This window comes from Biomphalaria glabrata, chromosome 10 (assembly GCF_947242115.1).
Source record: "Biomphalaria glabrata chromosome 10, xgBioGlab47.1, whole genome shotgun sequence".
Lineage (NCBI taxonomy): Eukaryota > Metazoa > Mollusca > Gastropoda > Planorbidae > Biomphalaria > Biomphalaria glabrata.
In genome coordinates, this window is record NC_074720.1 from 31,998,115 (window position 1) to 32,019,315 (window position 21,201).

Genomic DNA, 21,201 nt, shown 5'->3' on the forward strand with positions numbered 1-21,201 from the left:
AAACTCGAACTTCGAATAATAAATGTATGTACAAACGATATATAAAGCAGATACAGGGTTTAGTAAAAAAAAAGACCAATAAAATGAGTAACTATTTACTTTAAAACTAGCGACTTGTAAGTCTAACTTTCTAGCTCTCTCTCTCTCTCTCTCTCTTTCTCTCTCTCCCTGTCTCTCTCTCGTCCCAAGTTACTACTCCTCCTTTTATATCTTTCCTTAGAATAAAGAACATTGACATCTCAATACCCTCCTTGACCAGTTTACATTTATTTTCCTTTTAATTGTTATTAATTTAACCTACGTTAATAATGTTTCCCTGCTGTAGCCTTGAACTAAGTTTTGATCGGCGTCTTTCTGGCATCTAAGCAAGCACGGTAACGCGTGACCTAATTTGAGCTAGGTAAAACTGTCCTCATTTTGTGAACAATGAGGAGTCACTAAGGGACGTGACACTAATATGTACTAACAGAGCAAAGTGCTAGTATGTACTAACAAATCATAAAATGGGTGAGAAAATAAAGGGATAGTATCCTTGGTTTTTATTACCAATTTGATACTATTTTGTCTCCTTTTAAGGAATATTTCTATTCTAAAAGGTTTTTTCAATATTATTACATTGTTATCTTTGTCTCTTCTCTCACTCTACTACACAACTATACATCACCTTTAGCACACTCTTTAATTATATCTATATTTCTCTACTACACAACTATGAAGAACCTATAGCACAGTCTTTAATTATATCTACATTTCTCTACTACACAACTGGTCATATCACTTAGCACAGTCTTTAATTATATCTACATTTCTCTACTACACAACTGGTCATATCACTTAGCACAGTCTTTAATTATATCTACATTTCTCTACTACACAACTATACATATCACTTAGCACAGTCTTTAATTCTAACTACATTTCTGTACTACACAGCTACACAGAACTTTTAGCACACTCTTTAATTCTATCACCTGTTTTCTTGTTCTATGGATAACTACTCATTAACTGAGTATATCATTTTGAATATATTGATTACCTCTTTTTTTTTCTCTTTGTGTCTGTTATTTCTCTCTTTCTATCTCTCTCTCTCTCTCCTATACATCCCAAAAATCCTTACACATTTTCTCTTTACTGATCCGCTTTCTTGTTCCATGGATTAATTCTCATTAACAAGTCTATATGTAAATCAATATTGTTTCGAATAGACTAATCCTTCCGCATTTTCTTTTTCTCTTCTTTTCTCTCCTTTCTTCTCTTTAGATCTCTCTCTCTCTCTTTCTTTCTCTCTCTCTCCTTCTCTCTTTAACTCTCTTTCTCCCTCTCTTCCCTAGCCCGTGGTCTTGTGTTTGCTCCTTTGGTTTACAATGTCCAAGACGTCGTTGTTCACCTGACACTGTTTTCTTCTACAACACGGTTACACGACACCCGAAATTTTGTCGCCGTCTGGTTAGTGTACACCCAGTTTCCTGAAACGTTCTTGTAATAAGTAATGTCTTGCATGACAATCAATCAGATATCGGACTCCATCGGACAGACAACATTTCATCTCATGACTTGAAATAATCTAAAAATAGAAACTATACTATCAAGATAACTGATGTAAACAGATAATAAATATAATAATAATAATAAACATAATAATAATAATAATCTTTATTGTCCGTATGGAAATTTGTCTTACAATTTGTGCATTACACCAAACAAAAAACATTATAAATTTAATCGATTATCATTTCTTTGGTTTTTTTTTTTACATTTAATACTATTTAATAGTAAAAAATGATCTTTACAGTATTTTTTTAATGTGTTCTATTTCTTTGAAATACTCATTTACGTCTGAGCTCTCTGAGAGCAGGGCAAGAAGAGCCGCATCATCAGCGAATTTTGTGAAGGAGCAAAAAGAACTATCGGATTGAAAATCATAGGTGTACAAAATGAACCACAATGGCGACGTCACAGCCCCCTGGGGCGCCCCTGTGTTAACTATGCATTCATTTGATATAATATCCGTTTAAAATGTTTTACTGCATATATTTAAACTTTACAGTAATATCTCAATATCCTCTAAATCTCCAAGTAGGATATGTCCTCTAGATTAATAAATATTTTAAGTACACTAATACATTCTTTAAAATGTGATCTCTGTAAGGATTACAGATATATTGCTATAGAGTAGTGCACACAAAAAGGGCCTCTAGCTTTACAACTGTTACTGTTACCTTTTACCACATTAGAGTAAATATTTACTCGCTAGAAATTTCAATAATTGTCATAATTCCTTTTATAGAACGAAGTAGTTGATTGAAAGTGTAGAGTTGCAATATTGTAATAAAGACAATCACACGTTTGTTATGTTTCTTATTTTCCTTTCTTCAATTGTATTTGGATTGCAAAATGCTATATCGAAAAGAAAATGAAAATGTAAAGGAATAAAAAAAACAAGATTACAAAGACAGTTTGTGTGGAAACACAAACTCAAACTGGGTCCCCGAAGTGGTCCACCTAGAGTACTCACCAGGTTCGAACACGGGACTTCCAGTTCCAAGTCCTTTACCCCTAAGACACAGCATCTCCATATATTCATTTAGCGTACACTTATATTTTTTTGTAAATAATAATTATAAACCTTATCCATACATTCAAAATTAATGACATGTTACATGTAATAAAGTGAAACTAAAAAACATTTATTCTTCTAACAAAATTAAATAAATTGACCTACCTTAAGCTACAATTGTGTACAAATGACGTAAGAAGACTTTACCCTCGCAAATTCAAAATTAATACCCCCATTGCCATTTGTCATACCAACTAGACATAGATCTAGCTAGATCTAGACCTAGTTGTAGATCAAAATCTAGATTAAAGATGTAAACCTAGGTCTTCAACTAGATCTAAGCCTAGATCTAGAAATAGATGTATGTCTCTAAGTCTAAATCTAGAGTTAGATCTAAGTCTATATCTAGATGTAAGTTTAGATCTAAATCTAGATCTAGAACTAGATATAGAATCTTGATACAGAATCTACTATATCTAGACTAGAACTCGTATGAATTTACACGTTTAATCTTAGAATTATTAGACCTAGGCTAATGCTATGATCATGAATAGTAGGCTAGGCTTTTCTTACCGGGTAATGGTGTAGGCTACTATGCTGTTCGTATCCGATTCATTTCTTGATGTGATACTATTGTTTACATAATAAATAAATCCGCATCCCCAAGCTGTTAGAAGATAAGCTATTGCCTTAATGATTAAAATTGTGTTCAAATTATCAATACATTTATAATATATATATATATATATATATATATATATATATATATATATATATATATATATATATATATATATATATATATATATATATTATAAATATATCTAGATCTGGGCTCTATTAAGTCTTATTTAAACTGTCAAGTGTTGGCCCCTATAATGAAGAAAACTGCGAGCCATAAACGTAGTTCGTTGTTTTTGAAACTTATAACTAAAACGAAATTCGTACAATTTTTTTTTTAAACAACATTTGAATCAGTATTCTATTCAATGAGTTAGTTGATAAATAGAAAATATATTTTATAATGATCTATTGACACTTTTACCATTGTGACTTTACCTAAAATTTTTTGTACCAATGCGCGAACCGATGAATGAAGCTTGAGTTATTAAATGAAGAAGTCCATGACCTTTTATAAAAAAAAATTACCTCCCATGAAGTTTTTCATTGAAAAGTGGTGTAATTTTTGGAAAATCTGCTTGCATAAATAATTTAAAAAATTAGGTGGTTCATTTTTGGAAAAGAATAAGTAGCCGTTGCATCAGAACTTTAAATGATCCAAAATATCATGATGTCCGATTTTCATTTTCTCTTCTAGTTTCTGAGATCTAAACGGGACGGACAGACAGGTCACACAAAACTTATAACGTCTTCTCCCCTTTCGAGGGCCGCTAAAATCTAACGTTGATGGTAGCTAGTTCTGCAGCGTCCTATTGAATACAATATCGTCTGATAACGCGCAATTCGCCGCTAAATGTCAAGAGAAGCTTATGAATAGATCTGAAAGTAATTCACTTGAGTTCTTTGTAAGTAATTTGTAACAATTACCTCTAGATCTAGCTGGCAGTGTAAGCATTAAAAAAAAGACAGTTGCATTGACAACGAGCGTTTCGTTAAATAACATCAAATTTAGAGTAGCTAAAAAAAAAAAGTAAACTGGTTAAAAATACAATAGATATACTACTGATAACAAGCAGTGCAGGCTTTATGTATAGGCAATACGATTTATAGCTTTTGGCCGCCCCCACTATAGTAAATAGGTACTCCTACAGATATTGTCCAAAAGAGTTTTAAAAACAAATGCTAAATTCAAGTTCAAGATTTATTTTCTCTCTCTCTCTCTTGTGTGTGTGTATGTATGTGTGTCTGTGTGTGTGTGTGTGAGAGTGACACATTGATCACAGGTACGTAGAATAAAGAAATATTTAAAGAATGCTTTAAACAAGATTGAAGTAAAGAGAGAGATAGAGAGAGAGAGAGAGAGATAAGAGAGAGAATGAGAGAGATGGAGGAAGGGAGAGAGAGAGAGAGTAAGCAAGAAATTCTAGAGAGAATACAAAGATGAGAGAGAGAAAGATGATAGAGTGGGAGAGAGAGAATGAGAGAGAATGAGAGAGATGGAGTGAGAGAGACAGAGTAAGCAAGAAATTCTAGAGGGAATACAAAGAGATGGAAAGAGAGGCAGGGAAAAAAAACAGGAAATATGAATAATATCTAGATCTTGAGGGAGAGAGAGAGAGAGTTAAAGAGAGACACATCGATGATGTCACGGAGAGAGTCAAGAGACAATAACGATATAGTTTAGAGAGACATAGAGAAATAGAGACAGACAGATACCAGTATAAAACCGGAGAGAATGTAACAGAAACAGGGAGAGAGAGAGAGAGAGAGAAAGAGAGAGAGAGAGAGAGAGGGAGTAACGCAATGGTAAAATAATAAGAAATAAATAAAAGTACGAGACCAAGTAAACAAAATGTAGCGGCTAATTACCAAAACATAAAAAAACAACAACTAATTACCGAAAATAACCATTAACAAGCGACCTTGACAAACGGAGTGTGATGCTGTCTCCAGCAATGAAAGTGTTGAGAGCCAAGACTGTAATAAAAGCTTGGTGCCAGAAGGACAGAACGAATGATTGCCTTCACAACAAGACTGAGAACTCAAACTATGCAATTCAAGAGTTTCACAGTCAAAACAGACCAAGAAAACGTGAAAACTGAAGAAAAGGAGAGAAAAAAGTAAGAATAAAAAAGCAACTTTTTCATCAGCGTTCCTCAATCTAGGGTACGCAAACCCCGTTAGGACTACACTTTCTAAATATTTTAGCTAGATGTTCAGACTAATCCTCTCTAGATGCAAGCCTAAACGCATGCTTTTTTTTTAATCGCTGAAATAGGAAATAGCAACGAATTTGTAAAGAGCGAAAAAAAACAACGTTTGAGAACCGCAGAACTCCATCTTGCCTGTGTATTATACAACATAACATTTTTGGCACGCGGACTTCCTAAAGACTGCGTTTTACTGCCTTGATTACAGTTATGACGTCATGTTCTCCAGCGCCAGCTTTCGGCGTTACGTCAGAGAAATGAGACAACTCTATCAAGCGTTCAACTCTAAATTATCCCCCCCCCCTTTTTTTTTTTCCTGTTGATGGTGGTGCAGTTTTCTTTCCCGCCCCTTTCTTGTTGTTGTTGTCTATCCCATCAGCCAATTCCTGTCTTCTTGATATTTACACACCTACAAACACATCCGTCTTTCGTTGAATCCCGCTGCAAGTAGATATATCGGGATCTTTCTTTTGGTGTACATCTTTAATTAGAGTTTTTAATGGTTTCGTATTTATTTACTGAGAAGCAGGTTGTGGCCTATACATCACGTGCAGTGTCAACAACAGCAGCAGCAGCCCACATTTAATGATTCCCCACATACTAAATAACATAGCTGGTCTTCGAGTCCAAGCTGCGACCTGCATAATTTGCCAAAACCTGCGCAAACATAACTGTTGTCCGCCGATGGTCGATTTAGGTTCTCTTTTCGCCGTCTCCGTCTACCTATGACCTCGGAAGTGGATTTTCTTTTGGACTCAAATGCGTATTCCTCAGCCTTTGTAAGTGACCATCAGTTGTCTCGTTCGGAAGCCACTTGTAGCCAGGTGCTCTCTTCCATGTCAGTTAAAGCAAGCTGACGCATGAGCTGGTCTTTAAGGCGTTTTAAGGGGGGGGGGGGAGAGCTCTGTTACGCTATCTTTTAGCTCACCACGCACTAGGAACATGTTAATAAAATTTTGGGTTTTCTTAAGAGTGTATTCACAGAGGGTCGACTGAAACCTGTCGAGCGTCAAAATAATGTGCCCGTTAAAATATATGCATGTTTCAATGAAAGACCAGCACATCGGTCGAGTTCGGGTCAAGAGTAAAGAGAAAAGCTTTTGTATCGATTGATTTTAGATCAAAAGTAAAAACCAGCGATTCGACGTTTTTAACATTTTGGGAACCTTTTTGAGCCCTGGTGGTGTTTTCCGAATCCCTCCATGTGTAACAAATACCTGACAGGTGTCAGGGAGAGTGAAGATGGTCTGTTGTTATGCCAACCACCTAGAACCTTCTGAAACCGTTGATCTATGAAACAGTAGTCTAGCCTAAGTTTACCTGCAATAATGTGTTAGCAAGCTAAATGTTTTAATTGTACAAAAGATTCGTTGAATTTCATTTGAAATACGGTTTTTGTTGTTATTGTAACGATACAACTATTATTTTAGCCTACAATGTGTATATCACTAACCTGTATCTTTGTATCATGATGTCAAACTCTATTTGAGGGCGGACTTGGAAAGACCTTCCAGTAATACCGCTGGACAGAAATCCTGCTGTTTTGAATGTATGTCACCATACAGGTTAAGAATATGTGGTTTCCCAGACCTGTCGAGACGGAGGTCAGGGTGTGCTCGAAAAGAATGTAATCTCAGCATAACGTCAAATAAATATTTTAAAAGAAATTAAAAGTAAACGACAAATACTCCTCAACTGAGAGCAAGTGGTAACTTTTGGAAAGGTTTAATCTTTGGCTGTGTTGTACTAATATTTAATCAAATTCTTTGTGAGCTTCAGTTTTTTACAAGAGACTTTTTTTATACATGGTTTACGAGGAGACAATTGAGATATATGTCAATATAGACGTGTTGGTGACTGGCATAGACAGCTGGGGCTCGAAATCGAAACCCGGCTTGGAGATGTGTTGGTAAGAGCCCTCAGGCAGAATCGAACCCTTCCCCTAGAAACACCCCCTCCCCTTGACATGCTTACACATAAGAGATTGGAGCACCGAGCATCCCACAGAAACACAATTGTCTCCGTTGCAATTCTAATTCAAATCCTATATAAGGCGTATCACCCTTTAGCGCGTCTTTACTATTTATCTAATATATAAAGTAAAATGTAAGGGGCATGTATGTACTATGTATGCACCCATGTATGTATGTATTTATGCATGCATGCCCCGCTTTGAAATCAAAACCGTTTCACCAATGTTAATAAAATTTATAACAAATGTTCTTTTGATCATGGCGGAGACATTATGTTTAATGCCCCTCCAACAAACTAAAGGCCCTAAAAACATTTAAACAAGGTTACAAAGACAGTGGTCCACCCAGGCAGGTAAAAAGGCAGGTTTCAATATTTTCAGAAAGAACATCAGAATTCAATTCTATCAAAGACAAATGACAGAGACGAATGGAGAAAAAAGGTTGACAGGTGCTGTGTGGTGTCACAGCGGTCCAGCAGTCCAAAGGATAGGTGAAAGTGAATGTGAAGTTCAATGTGACCTGGCCTAAATGATGTCTTCCCGTAATGAATATCTAATTAATCTATTTGTTTTGTAAAGAGTCAATTTCTTATTCAAAGAAAAAAAGAATTTCCTTGCAAAAAAATATAAAAAATTAGTAGATTACAGGTGTATGGGTTTCATGTGCCACAGTTGTAGTTTACGAGATAATATGAAAAACTACGTATTAATTGTTGTTTTAAATTATGTCCAACTTATATGCATACTAAATGGATTAGTTTCTTTTTAAATAAAAGAAAACTTCTTTTTTTTTTTTTTTGAAAATGTAGTAGTTAGTATGACAGAACTTACATAACTTAGCAATACAAATGTAATAAAAAAAAAATTTGACAAAAAATCTAAAATCATTTGCATAATATGTTAAAAATATGGAAAATAGTTGTCTGCCCTTCTAAAGAGCCTCCCTTGTTTGTTACTATTAATAGTTTAAAAAGATGCCTACATTTATCTCTATTAAAGAAAGGAACTTTTAACAAATCGGGTAAACCTCGTTTTCACAGTATTTTATATTTCATATCAATATGTCGTCTAAACTAATAAATCCATTTTCACACACTACTTTCATGTATATTTAAATTTCACAAAAATTCATCTTTTGTTAAGTATTTATGGCCAAACGTGTATAAGTGTAAAGTAGCAGCTACATAAATAGTGTCAGAAGAGGTCCTTTAAAATATATTAAATGTATTTTTGTTTTCTTTTCCTGTTGTCTTTGCATTAATTTGCCTGATTCTATCTTCTTCTATACTATAAAGTAGAATGTGAGGTGTATGTATGTGACTTATAGACATCAAAACCGCTTGACCAATCTTGATAAAACTTGGCAGGAATGTTCCTTGGGTACCAACTTAGACCTTAGTGTATGTATTGTAGCGCTAAAACAAACTTAAGACCCTAAAAAAAAAATAACGTTGTCCGACTCTATTACAGCTATAGTATTTTATGGATCTAGGCCATGGTTAACAATGTTGACATGAGAAAAGATCGAAAGGATTTAGACCTAGATCTAATTTAAAGAAATACACTTTGAGCAGATAGTTTTTACTTTGACACATGAAAATACAAAAGAAGATCCATTGATTTCATTATATAATAAAATTCACCTTCAATTTTGTGTTTCAAAAGCATTTTTTACATAAATTAGTTCCTTATATCTGTGACTACAGATTTCCTGACGAACATTATTTCATTAGACAATACCGTAATGAATCGCGAACTAAAAATTAATTCTTTAATTTTTTACTTTATAATCCCATCCCTAGATCTAAAACTCTATTTCAACTCTAAGATGATAAAAGTTTCTCTTCGCACAGATAGTTTTATACTTTAACACATGAACATACTAATTATAGTCCATTCATTTCATATTTTGATCAAATAAACATTTAAATTTGGTTTTCTAAAGCATTTTTAAGAGACTACATTCGTTTACGAAAGCTGCGAAGCCGAGTTGAGATAGGCCTAGATCTATATTCATTCAGGAATCGCGTACTAAAAATTATTTCGTTTAATTGTTCACTTTATAATCCCATTCATTTAACAAAGCTATCGTTTTTTTTTCGTTTTTAATAGATAAGAATGTATCGACCTCGGGTAAACCCATTTTCGCAAAACTAATTTTATTTTCGTAGCGAAAGAAAAATAACGTGAAAGGATCATTAGCTACGTTTAACATACATCTAAATCCAATCCACTACATTAGTAAACACAAACTTAGACCCGCAGGCCGTGGGTAATGCCAGGCTAATTGTCTATAAATGCAGGTTGTCAATTTAATTGTGAAACACAGGTCAGGTTACTAAACCTACGCTTGGGCTTACATTAGAACTCTCCTGACCTATGACGCCACAAGAAATTGAAATGAAGACAGGCGAACGACGTCACTTGTCTCTATTTATAGAACTAGGATAGACTTTAGCTGTAATGAAGCCAATTAATTCTTAGCGAAGTGATGCTTTTAATTAAAACTCAACGAGCGAACGAGGTGTGTGTGAAAATGACGCTTATGTCTCTATACAGAGAGTTATCTAATACCAGCGGGGTGTTTATGTCTCTATACAGAGAGTTATCTAATACCAGCGGGGTGTTTATGTCTCTATACAGAGAGTTATCTAATACCAGCGGGGTGTTTATGTCTATATACAGAGTTATCTAATACCAGCGGGGTGTTTATGTCTCTATACAGAGAGTTATCTAATACCAGCGGGGTGTTTATGTCTCTATACAGAGAGTTATCTAATACCAGCGGGGTGTTTATGTCTATATACAGAGAGTTATCTAATACCAGCGGGGTGTTTATGTCTATATACAGAGTTATCTAATACCAGCGGGGTGTTTATGTCTATATACAGAGTTATCTAATACCAGCGGGGTGTTTATGTGTATATACAGAGAGTTATCTAATACCAGCGGGGTGTTTATGTGTATATACAGAGAGTTATCTAATACCAGCGGGGTGTTTAAGTCGTTCGTGTCATTATCTCAGCATCGTGAGGGCAAGAAGTGGAACGCTAGGAAGTGTTACAACAAAAACTGTTGTCAAAGGTTATCCTCGACTTAGATAATCATCATGTGTAGCCCTAATAAGGCATGTCTTGGAAGATTACGGAGTTTGAGGGATATCATGGTGACACTCAAACCCAGCTATGACCTACATATTTTGCTTTATAACGTAGATAAAGCCGTGGCATTTCTAAGGGAAGTTTTGATTTAATTTATCTTTTTGATGATTTTTTAAAATTTTCAATACAAAATTGAGTCTCTTGTCACCATCCACACCTCGCAATATTTTTTTTTTCTTTCAAAAACTTTTTTTTTTTCAATTCTTTTATTTTCTTTCTTATACCTATTTATATACATTCTTTTAAAGTACAAGCATTAGCATGACAAGGATTATCCTGCATAGATAATAAACAAAATTTAACCTCTAGAGTACATATCTAATGTTTACAAAAATATCTATTTATAGTTTAGCTTGTCACTTAAAAAGGAGAGAACAATTAAATAATTTTAAAGATAATTTTGATTTTTCATCGTAGTAGTATACACATTATCCACTTTTGTAAACTGTTAACGAGGATGTCATGTGGCTAGCACAACGTCTTTGATTGCCCAGACTAGTGTAAGTTACCGATTAGAGTTGATTAGGCTATCGAAGGTGTCATGTAGCTAGCAAAGCGGCCAACCGCCTTTACTTTCCCCAACTAATGTTGTTAAAATATACATCTTTTGATGTTGTCCGAGCTCATTATTTTTATATCCAGGAAAGTATTTTATCATTTTTTTTTCTAATACATTTATATGTATGTTCAACAGGACAAGCCTGCATTTTAAAAAACGAACACCAACAATGACTTGAAGAGGTCAAGTTTAAGTAAACCTAAAGTCTGTCTGTATGTGATTCTATACTGGAGTACACACTCGGTAAGTAACCATCTAATGATGCTCTATTTCATTCTTCTTTAACTTTCTATCCGTGGACCACATAGGGGCTTGCTTTAGATGCGGCCCGCTCTTAGGATGCGAGTAATGAAATGCGAAAGCGCCATTTCTTGAAATTTTGTTTTAAAGAATTGTCAAACCTGCGAAGTTAAATTTTACATGTATTTTGATAATTGAGAGGGGATGACGGTGGATATTGGCAGGAATATAGGAGGTGGATATTGAATATAGGAGGTGGATATTGGCAGGAATATAGGAGGTGGATATTGAATATAGGAGGTGGATATTGGCAGGAATATAGGATGTGGATATTGAATATAGGAGGTGGATATTGGCAGGAATATAGGAGGTGGATATTGAATATAGGAGGTGGATATTGGCAGGAATTGAACTCGAAACAATAGTGAAAAAGAAATTCAGAGTGAATACCCTAAAAACAACAGCATTAATACCAAATTAGCATCGAACAAAAATTATAGAAATTATTGAAAAAAACGTGAGCTGTGTTTGCGCTTGAAATACAAAGCTTTGAGTTGATACTAGAAACGCAGATGACTTCATCATAATGTTTTGTTTTTGTTCTATTTACTTTGTCTCTAGAAGTGAAGTCTTCAACTATTTTCAGCTAAAAGAAGAAATAAACATATTTTTCTTTCCTTCCTCCTAACTCTCTGTTTTTCTGGCTGTCTTTTTACTTACTTGGTTGCTTGCAATGTAGATAGGTTTCAAGAATGTTGGTAATAAGCTAGGAGCTGAAAAGTCATTACTTTCAAAGCTATTCTTATTCCAAATTTTTGTTAGCTTGGATGGGTTTTTTTTTGTTTTTTTTTTCTCTGCTTCTCGGGTTGCTCTAGTCAAATGTAGCACAAGTTCAAAGCTCAGACACTGAACCCACTGTCGAGAGCCTAAATTGTCACAGCTACATCAGGCAAGTAGGAGGCGCGATGGATGAACGCTAACGCGCTAGGCTTCCGAACTGGGGGTCCCAGGTTCGAATCCTAGTGAAGACTGAGATTTTTTTTATTTCGGGATCCTTTGGCAACTCTGAGTTGATCTATCTGTAATGGGTACCTGAAATTAGTTGGAGAAAAAGTAAATGAGGTTAGTCATTATGCTGGCTACATGACACCTCGATAACCGTAGGCAGCAGAAATAGATGACCTTTGCACCATCTGCCATATAGACCACAAGGTCTGAAAGGGAAACTTTACTTTTACATCAGACAAGTGAATGTCTTACAGAGGCTTTGCCTTCCGTCGTGAGCCTAAATTGTCATAGCTATTACACTCAGATGAATGGCTAACCTGATGTTCTTTGAACAAATAAATGAGTGTGTCTTTACGCTAAGCTGTTTAGAAGAAGTTTGCCAAGGTCGTCAGAGGATTTGTTCTTTTTTTTCCGACTTTACCGCTACCTGTCATAAAAAAGTGCAACCATTTTTTTTTAGTTGAAGTCTACGCTAGATGTACATGAGGTCTGGTTAAACGAAGAATACAAACAATAACAGAAAGTTTGCCACGAAGACTCAAGAAATATATGTTAGCGTCTTTGTTTTTTATTTTCTTTGAAACAATGTGCAATAACTCGCACCTCGCAGAACTGTGCCATGAAAGATAGGTATGGTAAAACATTGACTAACATGTTATATGTAGAGATAGATCAGAGTCTAAACAATGTATAGATCTACACATTTCGACGAGTATAATGGTAACATAATGTAAATAACATTGACCATGATTTAGCGAACAAAAAACTTGAAATATGTTTTAAGTTTAAATTTTGAAAATAAGTTCATGAAGTCTAGGCTAAATTTGGGTGCATTAGAAGAGGGAAGGGTAAAAGAGGAAACGAGAAACACGACGGAACACATACAATATAACAATACTTTAAAAAAACACAAAAAACTAGCTAATAATAAGTGTAATTCTTTTTTTTTTTGAATCAAATCATGTCATTGTTATGTAATAGATCTAGAATAACAATAATAAATCTGTGCGATGGGGAATATTTTTACCAATCGTTTTTATTTAGCTCAATTCCATGCTTTTACCATGCTCAATGCACTATGGTTCATTCACTTAGGCCAGCGGTTCTCAACCTTTTAAGCTCGGCAACCCATTTTTACAATCCCCCACTGCCGCGACCCCACCCCCTCTCTCTCTCACACACACACACACATCAATAGAAGAATAGACAAAATACAATCCATATTTTTAGGTGACCCCTGACAAATCGTCAATCGACCCTTCAAGGGGTCGCGACCCACAGGTTGAGAACCCCTGACTTAGACGAACAGATTAGGCAAGGGGAAAGGAACGAAAAGGGTATTTGAAAGAAGGATTTCGTGATGACCTTTTAAAAGCAATTAAAAAAAAAAAGTTGTTTGGCTTGAATTTAAAAACGTGGGCTCAAGCATCATCAAGCCGACACACTAACCACTGAGCCAGCCTTATCCCCACTTAACTAGTACCGTCTCTTTTTAAAACGAAATTGATTAATTATGAATAATTGATAAAATAATTGTTCAATTTTTCGATTGATTGATGTTTTGTTAGGGGTAAAGAATAATTATGCAAAGTTTCAACTTGATCTGTGATTGGGAAGTGGGAGAAATAGCGTGTACAAATTTCCATGCAGACAGAAAGTGACTTGATGTAAGTTTTGTAATCATAAAATTCGACTCACAATTACGATGTGAAAAAATGTGTGAATGGAAATAAAAATGAAACGATTTGTTTTGTACCTCTGATTTAGCAAGATAAATGAAAGCTACATACGATGTTTTTTTTACCATAGTTATAGAAGTTATATGATAAAAAATTAGCTGTGATACGTTGTGGAGTCGCGTATTAGTATCATTAGTATCTTTAGTATCATTTTCAAGTATTTCGTAGTTATAGCGGTCATTGACGTTTGGTTGTAAATCTTAACTCTAGCCACCCCCTGAGACACGAAATAGTACGGAGAGGGCGGTTTAAAAATTTAGGTCATGGAACCTTCTTCTTATCTTCTAATTAATCTGTAATTTAATGGAGTGTTAAGTTGTACCCCAAAGTTTCTGCCAGAGTGTTGAAGGTGGGGCGGATAAGGATCGAACTTAGACCCATCATAAACGTAGATTGTTCATTACATGAACGAATGAACATTTTCTACCAGCTAACCCTAACATCTTTAGAGGGGGATTCACTTGTTCAAACAATAGGTTAAACCTTTTTATAATTAGTAGGCTACTAACTCATTTTAAAAGCGTTCTCTGATATTTTAATTTTAATAACATAATGTTCGTTCTATAATAAATGAATGAAGTCTGAATGTAATGATGTGAGTGATATCGTTTATAAACATTTTTTTTTTGTTTTTGTTTTTAGAGGAGTTGGATGAGAGGACGGTTAAAGATATTGCGGCTTAAAAAAAAAAATGCCCCGGTAGCCAGCGTTGCGAGAACCTCTGTGTTGTGGACGGTCTTTGACTTGTAGCACCAAACTGCAGGTAGTCAACTAAACCGCTGTAGGCGTTATATATTTCTTAACTAATAAAATTTGAAGTAAAGAATAACTTTTTATGTGAATACTACTAAATATACTTTTTATTTTAATATAGACAAAATCATATTGATATGAGATAAAATAACTGTACTAGACCTTAAGTAATATCTTTTCACAAAATCTAACTCACTACAATAAAATTACCATTCAGTCTCACGTTCTGGAGTCGTCTATCTTAAACTAAAACCAATGACGACAATACTTCCTATCTTGCATCATTCACAACTAATCGCTAACATCTTCCCTCCGGCACCATAGAAACACACACACACACACACACATCTTAACACTCATGTATACGGTATGTTCATAAAGCAAGAGAATGTAAGAATCAAAGTTCTAACATTATTTGTCAAGTTAGGATTGTCATTACATTGTCATTACATTGCCATTACATCGTCATTACATTGCCATTACATCGTCATTACATTGTCATTACATCGTCATTACATTGCCATTTCAATCACATAATGATTTCCTCGAGATGGAAAGCATGAAAGCTCATAAGGATTTATTTGGTTGCGGTTTACGGGGATTTCCGATGGATATCAAAAATCGTGTATCGATGTGTGGTTGTAACTGTGTGTTGGTGTGTGTTTGTCTGAGTGTGCACAGTTCCACAAACACGTGATAGAGACAGGTAAACAAACTATTCTTAAGCCTCTTCGTAATGAGTAGGCTCACGTTGATGCTAGATAAAGTACTCATCACGTAGCAGTTATCTCTAGCCACGGCAGGAGTTATCTACGCGGTGATATCTTCTTTCTCTTCTCGACACTCTCTCTCTCTCTACTAATTCCCCCACTCTATCTATGTCTCTCTCGTTTCTCCTTATTTTTCTCCTCTTACTTCTCTCTTTATTCTCTTTTATTTTTAACTTTCAGTCTTTCTCATATAATATAATCTCTCTCTCCCTCTCTCTCTCTCTCTCTATATATATATATATATATATATATATAACTTTCCTCAATTTCTTTTTCTCTTCTCTGTCTCTCGTTCATTCTCTCTACTACTTCTTTCTAACGTTCTCTCTCGCCTTTCTCACTTTCCTTCTTTCTTACCTCTACTTTCTATCTCTCTCTCTATTTTTTCTCCTCTTTCTCTCACTCTCTTTTGTCTTTCTCTCCCCTTGTCTCTCTCATTCCCCCATTTGTCTCTCTCTCTCCCCTCCTCTTGTCTCTCTCTCCCCTCCTCTTGTCTCTCTCTCCTCTTCTCTCTCTCTCCTCTTGTCTCTCTCTCCTCTTCTCTCTCTCCTCTTCTCTCTCTCTTGTCTTACTCTCTCTCTCTCTCCTTCTCTTTCTTATTCTCCCACTGACACACACTTCTTTGTAATTAGACATAGATTGAATATCTTACAGATACTGTTTACAGACCATGTAGCCTCCCCTTTCCTCCTATACACACGCGCACAATCCATACACAGACACACAACAGCATTGAACTAGTCACCTTGGGCTATGAGTGGATCAAGTTCCCACTTGCGACGTCGTATTGTGGAATGCTTGGTCTGGGTATGTACGCTTGGCTATTTGTAGCACTCCTTAGTTTGATTCCAGACAAGGATAATGACTTCAATTATTTAGATATTATCATAACATCTTTACTTACAGAAAGAAAACACATATTTTTTTTTAAAACAATGTCATGAGGAAAAAAGTTTTCAAACGACTCGTTAGCCATCATACTTGAGCACAATCTTCATTTCTATGTAGACAAAATGAGAGAAATGTTGGGGTTTTTTTTATACAAAGCTTCTATCAAGTCACTCTGTCTGTCTGGTATATATTTTGTACACGTTAGTTCTCCCACTTCCAACTCTCAGATGAAGTTAAGACTTGGAGGAATTATACATGGTTCCTTAGAAAACTAGAATCAGTAAAAAAAAAAGTTAACAAATTAATCAATAAATTAATCGTAATTAATTATTTTTGTTTCATGTACGGAAAAGGGGGGAATCCTACAATATTAAGAGATATGACTATAAAGTGCAGTTTTATTTTTCCAAATATAAGCCATGCTTTTTTAAAGTATATTTTTTATAATATATGTTTTGTTTTTTTCCTATGCACATGAATAAGCTCAATCTTGTAGTCAATGAACTTCAAGAAGAATACAATGGTATTTTCTATGTACTCAATCATAAGGCTGAGTGTATTGTCTATGTACACGGAGATTAGCTCAATCTTTCGTACAATGGATACAAAGACATGCACAATTTATTTCTATGTACATGAAAATGTGTACAATCTCATTTCTTTCCTACACAAAGATGTGTTTGGATTCTTTCTCCTTACCTCAAATAGCCAATTACTGTTGGGGCACAAGCAGATTGTCTCATTTATCTTGGATTGGATTAGGCTTAAAGTTTCTTCCTCTAGTGTACCATCATCTTATAGATGTGTATCGCTACAACAAGGTCCAGCGTTTACAGGTATCTTTCGTCTACAGTTCACTGCTAAAGGTAGTCGGCCAATTACCTGTACTGCTACATCTCACTAGCACCATGCACGCACGCACCAACTAACACCCTCTCACACGCGCACAGCTCAAATAAATAACATATGTTGCAATAGATGTGAGGTGATTGATGGACCCAGGCAATGAAGACTTGTTTTTTTTTGTTGTCTTTTTTAGCTTCGAAGGCGAACTTCCGGATTATTTTTAGACTGGCGCGTGCAGAGAAAGGGAGTTACAATTACCCAGAAGTCAAAGGGAAAATAAAATAAAACCAAATTGAAGATGTAATATAAATCGTTATAATCATAGCTGCATTTCGGTCCATTAATTTCTATTCGTGTACATAGTTAGAAAATCACGAAGATGAGCTTAAGAATAATTTTGTAGAGACATGTAGAAACCCAAAGAAAATATAGTTTGTAAATAATTTCTTGATTTAATTTTATTGTTTTTAAAACATATATTTACATCATCATCTTAAACTCTACAGAATTTTTTTTTTTTTGGTTGGCCCCCTTCAGACTATGGTTCTTGAACAATTTTTCCTGTGACTGTGGAGACTTATTTTGGAGAGACGCTTACGTCCACATATATCGAAGGTTAACGTGGCTTTCGCTTTGGTGGTAGCGGAGCTGGCCATTTTCCGCATGATACGCTTTTGTTCCAGAGCTCAGCCCATGTTTCTTCACTGTACATAGCTTTCTTGGTCACTCTCTCCATCTCGTGTTATGTCTTCCCAATGGTCAGTATCAATGTTCACTGTGTTTAGGTCCGTTTTATTACGGAGTTGGGAGGGAGCGACCAGTTTTTCTTGAGCCAGACGCGAGTTGTCCTTAAAGAATAATTTGTTTAAAAAAGAAATATTTATGCATACACTAAGTTGTGTACGGGATGTTGACACAGAATAGTTTACAGTGACCATTGAAAGACCATTACAGTGACCATTGAAAGACCATTACAGTGACCATTGAAAGACCATTACAATGACCATTGATAGACCATTACAGTGACCACTGAAAGACCATTACAGTGACGATTGAAAGACCATTACAGTGACCATCGAAAGACCATTACAGTGACCACTGAAATACCATTACAGTGACGATTAAAAGACCATTACAGTGAGGATTGAAAGACCATTACAGTGATCATTGAAAGACCATTACAGTGACCATTGAAAGACCATTACAATGACTATTGAAAGACCATGACAGTGACCATTGAAAGACCAGAAGAAAACGAGATATTGTCAATGGTAAACATTTGAAAGTATTTAGCTTTGAAACAATTTTGTTTAGCATCCCGTGTGTAAGTAGCTTTGTCCTTTCGTTGATACAGTTGATAGTTTAGAAATAGATGCAATCGATTCTGACGAAACTGCTTCGTTTTGGCCACACTTTCGAGTTTCTAAGGGGTAGGGGCCGCCATCATATTCTTGAACTTGGACCCACGAGTACCTCGCTACGCCACTGATACCGAGGAATTGTTAATGACTTCAATGTGTGACAAGAGGCTTACACGCGAGGTCTAAACAAGGTCCTGACACGTGTATGCTAAGTTTAGAAATGAATGTCTAGACGTGCTTTCATAACAATGTTTTGATGCCAAACAAGAAAATACGAAAAAAAAAACAAAAAAACAACTAAACTATAACAGGACCGGGGAACAATTATCCTGCACTTTATTGAGGACATCAAATATTCAACTGCTATTTAGAAATGTCATGCTACTGAGGACTGACCAACAGAGTGCTTGGTCAATGTCTCCACGAGATTACGAAATAACTGTCTACTTGTTTTAAAATGGACGGGGGGTGGAGGTAAATCGTGTCTCAATGAAATCGTTGAGACAATTTTTTCAATAGCTGATGTTGATGTCTTCGTTGTTAAAGATGTTATTGATATTACTGCTGTTTTTTTTTTGTAGCTGATGATGTTGTTATTGTTATTGATGTCGTAGATGCAGTTCCTTTACATGTTGCTGTCGTGTTGTTGATTTATTTTGTTGTTGATGTTATCCTTGATGTTACCGATAATGCTGTCGATGTTTGTTGTTGTTGTAATGATGTCGTTGTTAATGTTGTATTTTGCGTTGTTGCTGTAGATATTGCTGTTGTTGGTGTAATTTTTGCTGTTGATGTTGTTGCTGTTATATTTTGTTTCTCTGATACTTTAGCTTGACGTTGAGTAAAAATTATCATTTCCAATGAAAGAGAAAGAGAGAGAGAAAGAAAGAAAGAAAGAAAGAAAGAAAGAAAGAGAGTGATACTGTGAAATGGCACACTATTTTTATCCAGAGCTTAAAATGATTTAAGCATCAGGCATTTACTCAAAAGAGGTTTTGATGATGATGCATATTTATTGATCAATAATACAAGTAATTAGTTGTATTTTATTTTGTTACACTGAAAACAACACCTTCACTTTAAATTAAAAAAAAAAAGTGATAACAAGTCAATCAGTAAACAAACTTCTCAATACCTTTGCGCACAGTTTTGATTGACTCATGTTTTCACCTCTTACCAGGGTTCCACTTTACCGCCCAGGTCAGTTCTTCTTAGCCTCACAAATAATCTCCCTGGAACCTTACCTTTAACAATCGTCGGCATCGCACCTTCCCCTCACACGAATCCACACACATCTACTCGTGAACTAAACTGTGGCATTTCTTAAAGGTGGCCGCCCCGATACTGACAATAAATGTTGCTCCCCAGGTTAAACAATAAACTATTGTCTCCGTGGGAAACAATAAATACAGGCTAAGACAGAGTCAGTTGCTTCCGTGGCGCCCACTGCAGGGGAGATGACGCTGTTGATGTGATTCGCTGGCATCAAGTATCGACATGAAAATACATTGATTACAAAGCTTCTATCAACTGACTCTGTCTATATGGTATAAAGTTTGTGCACGTTATTTCTCCCACACCTAATCTCGGATTAAGCTGAAATTTGGCACAATTATATCCTTTACCCGACAACACAAGAATCAATAAAAAAATTTTAACCGAATATTTAATTAAATGTTAGTAATTAATTTAATGTTAGTAAATAATTATTTTGTATTGTATCTTGAACAAAGGAAAGAAATAATACTTGGCAGATGTGGTGGTATGTTGTGAATTAGTCCCCTTAAGGACTTGAGTCCTGGGTGAATATTTTTTATGCATTAAAAAAAAAAATTATTATGTAAACATTCCCCCTTCCCCAACTGGCTTACACAAATGATAGAATCGTAGATCATTAAGAAAGCTAAAAGCTAAGAAAAACAATTGGTAAACAAATATTTCTAATCGCACAGATTTATTATGTCTAGATCTGACATTCATATAATTAAATAACTGATCCAAACTGATGGATACAATTACACTTAATATTAGCTTTTTTTTTTTTTTAAGTTTTTTTTTTGTTGTCTTTTTTTAACGTATTTTTTAAAAATAATGTGTGATAATTCTGGCTCAAAATATCCAGCGCAATTGAAGGATTCTTCTAGTACCTAGTCCAGCTCTGAACTATTGATTCAGAGAAAGTATTGCTCATCTTACGTTCTGGAGTAAGTATCGTACTCACCAGTGTCGGTACCTAACAAAACATTCGGTCAGGGAAAATCGTCCTTCGGCCTAATTAGACAGAATCGACTTCTACTGGAGCCGTGGCCAGCGATTACCGTGTTCTGGCTGGTCGTTAAGGACGCTGGACAAATGCTGGCCGGACAGGCTAATTGACTTACGAAACACAACAGAAAGAGACACGATACAACCGGGACTCGTTCAGTTTACCATGGAACGGAGCTACAAGTCACACATCCACATAATAAACATAATAAACATTATAAACATAATAAACATTATAAACATAATAA

The 21,201-nt window shown here is 35.3% G+C and overlaps 1 protein-coding gene across 3 annotated transcripts in view; it reads left to right on the plus strand.

Annotated features, from left to right (window-relative positions):
- LOC106074340 (uncharacterized) overlaps nucleotides 1-21,201 on the plus strand; it is a 215,914-nt gene that overhangs the window by 78,359 nt on the left and 116,354 nt on the right. For all 3 annotated transcript variants that reach the window (XM_056043704.1, XM_056043705.1, XM_056043703.1), the window contains exon 2: nucleotides 11,216-11,323. The gene's annotated coding sequence lies outside the window, so the exon portion shown is untranslated. The remainder of the gene's footprint in view (nucleotides 1-11,215; nucleotides 11,324-21,201) is intronic.